At 33.4% G+C, this 7408-nt stretch overlaps 1 long non-coding RNA gene across 2 annotated transcripts; it reads right to left on the reverse strand.

The window, feature by feature from the left end:
• Nucleotides 1-388: 388 nt before the first annotated feature.
• Nucleotides 389-1834, reverse strand: LOC139858754 (uncharacterized). Of its 2 annotated transcripts, none has more exons than XR_011763059.1 (3): nt 1720-1834; nt 838-986; nt 389-631 (listed from the first exon to the last, which is right to left on the reverse strand). It is a non-coding gene; the product is annotated as an uncharacterized lncRNA (long non-coding RNA). The 2 variants fall into 2 exon arrangements; XR_011763058.1 differs by having other exon boundaries at nt 389-667.
• Between the last annotated feature and the right edge of the window lie 5574 nt (nt 1835-7408).

Here is a 7408-nt window from a genome sequence, read left to right on the forward strand (position 1 = left end):
TTAATTTCCTTTACAAATATGTTTTCGTTTTCAGCGATTCACTCATAACAAATTAACCATTTCTAGCACAAAAAGTCCAACTTGTTTTTATAACGGATTGGGTGTACTAAAAGCAGAAAGCCCAATAGCTACCTCTTCTTAGGGTAAAAACCCAAAACAGAATTAAATATATACTAGTTTATAACCCGCGAATTCGCGGTTATTTTATCATACAAGATTCTTAAAATATATATATTTAATAAGTTATTTATATTAATGATATAAGTAATAGTAGTGCAGTATATGTGAATAATAAATTGACAAATATCAAAAACATTAGAATTAGATGCACAAAGTAAATGAGTACAAATTGTAATAAGTTATAAACGAAAGATTTACACCTCGTTTGCAAGTAGCTAAACTTTTGATTTTACTCAAGTTTAAGGGTAAAGACGTGAATGCCAACATCTAGTTAATGTTATATTCACGACTTCGCGGAATTATACATAAAACTATAGTAATAAGTGCAATGATGTAATGATATATGTCAAGCCTATCATGTTGATTTTTGAAGAATCTGTTACAATTGTGACCACCACCGTAATAGTCCTATGACTGCCATCAATGCAAGATTTGCTCCTTTTCCTTACAACTATATTCCATCCATCATAATTTCTTATTAGCAGAACTACACAAATTATGACAAAAAACTAAGATCAAAGTTTTGTGGAATGGGATGGCATATGTTTAATCAAGATGTAATTTTTAAAGAAAACCCATATTAGTAAGGAAAAAGCGTGTTTCTTACAAAATATTAACACAATCAAACCTTGAATGACGCAGTAGCAGTCGACATACCTGGTGGTGGGGTTTTGCAGGTAATCAATCATCCAAAATACAAACTTCTTCATCATCATCATCATCATCATCATCATCATCATCATCATCAAGTCGAAATGCATCAGAAAATAATCTTTAAGAATATTAAAATTCAAATAAGATCCAACCTGTAAAAACTATGTGGGATCAAATATGAGATATAAACATACTTGGAATAAATTCAAAACTTGCCACGACATCAAAGATGTATTATTTTGTTGGATTCTTCAATTTCTTGTTTTTCTTCAACCGTATTCCATGTTCATATGAAAAATCAACAACAAAGATACATGAAATTTTGCACCCCATTTTTAAGGGTCAAAAAGTACTCTAGCATATTAAGCTTATTAAGGTACCTCATATGAAGTAATGGTTGGGCTAACATTACCCGTTGCCTACATAACGGTCATAGATTGTACTAACTGTTGGTGTGCTATCCAACAAACCTTATAAATTTTATGAGTCATCTTCACATTTCTTTTTCCAATTTCTTATTAATAAGATGCAATAACATTATCAAAGATTATAAACCTTTGAAGTTAAGTATCATAATTTTCAAACTATACTACCACAAGTTTAATTAAATAGGACTCACTCATAGCTTGAGACCAACTTCAGCTGGTCTACAAATATAACAGAGACCCACTATTTTCAGAATCTATAACAATAAAAGACAGTGAGTGGAGTTCAGTTCTATAACGAACCAAATATCCTATCCATGATTTCATGTTATTTTCATACTCGTCCATGTTATCAAAGAACTTGACTCACCCAAAAAGGAAAAAGTCACATTTATAAATAGAATAGCAGAATCATCACTCATCGATTAACATTAATAAGAAAACTAAGAAAGTTATATACCCCATATAGCTGCATTGACTTGTGAGGGTAATAGTGTGAAAATTATTTTGAGAAGGAAGGCGTTCTTCTCCATTGTCAAGAACAGACAGGTTTGGTGACTCATGTGTAGCTTCAGTATACCTGGCAATTGAGACCCAAACACTCAAATTCGGGTCAAATGGGTCAAGCTTTCGAGTCAATTGGGTCTTGAGAAAAATTAGGCCTAACAATGTAAATCAAAACTTAAAAAAAGATTCAAATGAGTTTCTCTTTAACCTATTGAGTCCTATGCAAAAAATGAATGAACGGGTCTAATGGGTATCAATACTCAAAGATCAATAAATAGAAATAGGTCTAATGGGTTTTGTGAATGGGTCAAATGGGTCAAGCATAAAAAGTTTAATCCTTCAAAAATTTATAAAGCATTCATGTTTATATCATTTATTATGTATATTAATGTTTCTCATGTATATTTAATAAATAATAAGAACTAAAATAATGTAATAAATGTAAAAAAAGTGGTGTAACCCGTTTGACCCATTTGACCCAATTGACCTATGACCCGTTTCGACCCATTACCCAAACCGACCCAACCTGAACCATTTTGACCCGTTTAAAAAATTGACCCGTTTGACCTATGACCCATTTCAACCCAAAACCATTTTGACTCGTTACCCAAACCGACCCAACCTGACCCGTTTGCCAGGCATAAGCTTCAGGTACATTTTGTTAGCCCTTACCCATTAATCTGCCATATTTCTTCAGGATCTGCAAATGTATTTGTTTTTCATAGAGGTTATTGTCATTATTCTAAGTAATATATGTTCATCGGAACATCAATAATAAAGAGTTAACAACTACTAAGTCACAATAATCAACAAATTAGTAAATGCAAACCCAAACACCTACTTAGTTATAAAGAATGTTGACACTCAAAAGACCATATATTCATGCCCACATGTTCTAAAATAATAAAACATCAAAATGCAATAAACATCAAATCTTTATATTGATGCTACAACAACTTGAAGAGTCCTTTGCTACAGCAGATAAACATAAAAACAGAAAGCAGATAAACATAAAAAACAGAAAGCAATTTGCAGAGTAATCTCAATCATCCACATCAGAGGGATATTCAAAGAAATTAAGAATATATTTAATAACGACGCACACAGTGAGATTAGAAATTAAGTTATTAGATTGTGCAAATTAATCTCCATCTTCCACATTGTACAAATTAATCTCCATCTTCCAGATTGTGCAAATTAAAAATAGATAATTATTGACAAATTAATCTCATTTGTACAGAGTGGGTAAATTAATCAAATGAAAGATATAAAAATGCACACCGTTAGATTAGAAATTAGTTGAAAGATAAGACTTAGTAAAAATTAAACGAAATTAAGTCAATAAAGCAAGTCTTACCAGATTAGGGTTTTGGAGCAAAATCATCGCTATGATTACAAACCTAATTTTGTTGCGATCATTAAATCAAATTTGCAGGAATGGAATGAGATTAAGGGGATTTTAAATGAGGTTAATGGATATGACAGTTTTAAGTTTTTAGGATGAAATCGAATGATGAATGGGGATGACGGTTTTTGGTTTTCGAATTAGGGAGAGGGTAAGGGGGTAAATGGGTAATTAGGTTCTGTAACTACCCATGAGAATTCTAAATGACGACATTAGCTATTTAAACGGTTCAGATTAGAATTAAGAAAACATATCAAAGGGCTGAGCTTTTTACACATGGGTTTGAATGATGCCATAATATTTTTCTTATTATAGATAAGAAAGAAGATATGCTTTTACGCAATTACTGTAACAAAATTTATAAAACGGCATCACTAATTCAAAGGAAGTATCAAAGTAATTCAAGGCGAGTTAAATAAAAATGGGCCAAGACCATTCATGTTTAATATTTATTAAAGTGCTCCCAACCGTTCGTCCAGCAACCCCGCCCACCCTCGCCCAGGCTGGGCGCCGATGGCACCAGACCCGCCCAGGGTCCGCCCAGGCCAACCCGCCAGCTTCTTGTCTAATCTCAGCATATTTGAGGGCGAAATAATTTAGGTATTTTGGCCCGTTTGATGAATTTGCAACGGCTCTTTTGCCCTCCAACGGCTAGTTTCACCTTTTTTTTCTTTTCTTTTTTTACTCTATTTATACTCCACATCTCAACCCCATTTTACACACAACTTTCGTATTACTTCTCAATTTCTATTAATTTTTCTCACATCTTTCACCAAAAAAAATGAGTTCCAAAAAAACACCAAACAAAGGAAAAACCAAACAACGTTCGGTAGTTCAAGATCCAAATTCGGTTAGTCAAGATATGATGCAAATGCTACTCGATAACTCGCAACAAACTACCGGGTTTTCTCGTTTTGCAAATACTAATGCATTTGCGGGTATGTTCGGAAACGTCCATCAACATCAATCTCAAAATGTTCCACTCTACCATAACCAGCATACACCAGTTTTGCAAATACGATATGCTAATGCTTGCTCGAGACAAAATTAAGAAAAAATATGCGAAGAAATTGCAAAACATGAACGGCGACGACGAGGAGTAGTTTGATTATTTAGCTTTCTATTATTTTTTTTTAATTGTCGTAATCTTTTAATTTTAAATTGTCGTAATGTTTTAAATTTTAATTATTGTATTTTTTTTTTTAATTTTAATGAAATGGTAGTTTTATGTTTTTTATTTTAAATCTATCATATAAATATAAATATTAATAATTATTTGATAATATAAAATAATTCAAAAATAAAATAAAAAAAATGGAAGGAGGAGTGTCTTTGTTGGGAGTGTTTAGTCCTGAGAAGGAAGTGAGATGGAGGTGCTGATGTGGCGCTGAATAGTTGGTTAGTCCTGGAAGACATTGTGTCATGGTTGGGAGCACTCTTAGAATTCTACCAAGTCAAATATCGGCATGTGCGGAATTTACTGATATATCAACACATATATAAATTATTGTAGTTATATAAGTTTCGATCAACACACAAGTTATTATAAGTTTCGATGTCGTTATATAACTTAAAAATGTACCTAATTTTTGTTTAACACTACACTAATACTTATGTTCAAAATCGTACCAGAGTATTTAAATCGTTTAGTAAATATTATCATAAAATATATATTTTAATTATGTATTTTAAGTTAGTTAAATTAAGGCAAGAGTAGCCCGTAGGGGTCCAAAATTAATAAACAACAAGTGAAGGCACGATATCGCGAGCCCACTTGATTTTAATGATCACAATAATTACGATAGCATAGTACACCATTTATATGGTATTGCCCCACGTTCTTTAAAGGCCTATCTTATTTATTACTCCCTCCACTAAAAACAAGTCTCATCTAATTTTTCGATTTTTTTTTTTTAAACTATAATTTTAAATATTTTTATAATTTGTGTTATATAATATTTGATCAAAATTAAACAACAGAATGTTTAATTGCTATATTGATGAAAAGATTTAGTTTTAATGTTATGGTTATTTTAATAATAATAATAATAATAAAAAAATTGCCATATGCCCATATCATATATTTGACGATATTCACTAAATGCGATGTCTTTTTTTTAACAATGAGATAATGTATGATGTATCTATTTGATACAAGAACTACAAAACTGTCAAGAAAGCCATTAATGAATATATGTGTGTCATGATATTTGTATTATGAGCATACTTTAGATATGCTTTTAAGATAAACGCGTAATTTATCTGCTTGCAATAAATAAAAGCCAATAACTTTACACCAATACAATTAAGTAGTTTACATATGTTATTTATCAAAGTAATGTTAAAAGATACAACATTATGAATGAAGAAACCAAATATATTTACTTTGCAGTCATAAAAAGGTTTATTTTGTAGTCATATACTTCTCTAACATTTACTTTGTAGTCATATAAAGGTTTATTTACGTTTAACTACAAAATTTAAAGACGTCATATATAAAGAATTTAAAAAAATAACATTAGCATTTTTGGGTTATTGGTGTGTTTATGTTAAAGGATATATAAATTAAGAGGTTTTTTCTTGTTCAGCTTATTCAAAAAGGATAACATTTTGTACTCCAATGTATGCTCTCTAAACGAATTATCTCATGATTGTTTGGTCATTTATCTGACTACTCAAAGTCTCAAATGGATGTTGCTTATAAAGTTTGAATCTAAAACTTTGTGTGATGATATCAAAATTCACAATGGCGCCAACTTGAAGACTGTCTTAATTGCATGAGTTATGCTGTTATGCTCACTAATAAGTCATAAACTGTTAGATTGAAGATGAGTAGTATTTTTTCTTGATCAAATGTTCATACAAAGCACAAATATATATACATAAACTCTACAATAGAAGACTGGCTAAGCCAAATAATATGGGCTAACTTATGGGCTAATAATAGCTAGTCTAACATTCCCCCGCAGTTGGAGCGGGAATGCTGCGGACGCTCAAACTGGACCTAAAATCATCAAACAAGGTATACGGGAGACCTTTAGTGAAAATGTCCGCAAACTGATACCTAGAAGGCACATGAAGAACTCGGACCTGTCCTTGAGCAACCAAGTCTCTAACGAAGTGAATGTCAATCTCGATGTGTTTGGTTCGCTAATGTTGAACCGGATTAGAGGAGAGATATACAGAGCTAACGTTGTCGCAATAGACTAGAGTAGCTGAAGTAAGAGGACAGTGCAGCTCACGAAGAAGATTACGAATCCAGCATGTCTCTGCAACGACGTTGGCCACGCCGCGGTACTCGGCCCCAGCACTGGAGCGAGAAGGAGTAAGTTGTCGTTTAGACGACCACGATAGCAAGTTGTTCCCAAGGAACACACAATAACCAGATGTAGAGCGTCTGGTGGTGGGGAAACCAGCCCAATCAGCGTCAGAGTAGGCAACCAAGGTGGTAGGTGATGATGCGTACAACTGTAAACCAAGAATAGTCGACTCGCTCCTTATCGACTCGCTCCTTCCGAACTTCAAGAATAGTCGAGTCAACTCCGTGAGTTGTTAGACAAAGGTTCATTCGTCCCAGTTCGTCCCCTTGGGAAGCTCCTGTTCTATTCGTTAAAAAGAAAGATGGTTCGTTCCGATTGTGTATTAATTATCGCGAATTGAACAAGCTTACAGTTAAGAACCGTAGCCCTCTTCCGAGAATTGATGATCTGTTTGATCAACTCCAAGGTTCGTCTGTTTATTCTAAGATCGATCTTCGTTCCGGTTATCATCAATTGCTGGTTAAAGAATCTGATGTTCCGAAAACCGCATTCCGCACCCGTTATGGTCATTACGAATTCCTTGTTATGCTGTTCGGATTGACTAACGCACCTGTTGTGTTCATGGACCTCATGAACCGTGTGTGTAGACCCTATCTGGACAAATTCGTCATTGTTTTCATCGATGATATCCTTATTTATTCCAAGAGCGATGAAGAGCACGAAGAACATTTGAAGTTGGTGTTTAATTTGTTGAGGAAAGAAGAACTGTACGCTAAATTCTCTAAGTGTGCTTTCTGGTTAAGAGAAGTTCAATTCCTTGGACATGTTGTTAGTAAACAGGGAATACAAGTTGATCCTGCCTAGATTGAGGCAATTGTGAAGTGGGAAATTCCGAAGACTCCTACTCAGATTTGTCAGTTTCTAGGGTTGGCAGGTTACTATAGAAGGTTCATTCAAGATTTCTCTCGTATAGCGAA

Source organism: Rutidosis leptorrhynchoides, chromosome 7 (genome assembly GCF_046630445.1).
Source record: "Rutidosis leptorrhynchoides isolate AG116_Rl617_1_P2 chromosome 7, CSIRO_AGI_Rlap_v1, whole genome shotgun sequence".
Lineage (NCBI taxonomy): Eukaryota > Viridiplantae > Streptophyta > Magnoliopsida > Asterales > Asteraceae > Rutidosis > Rutidosis leptorrhynchoides.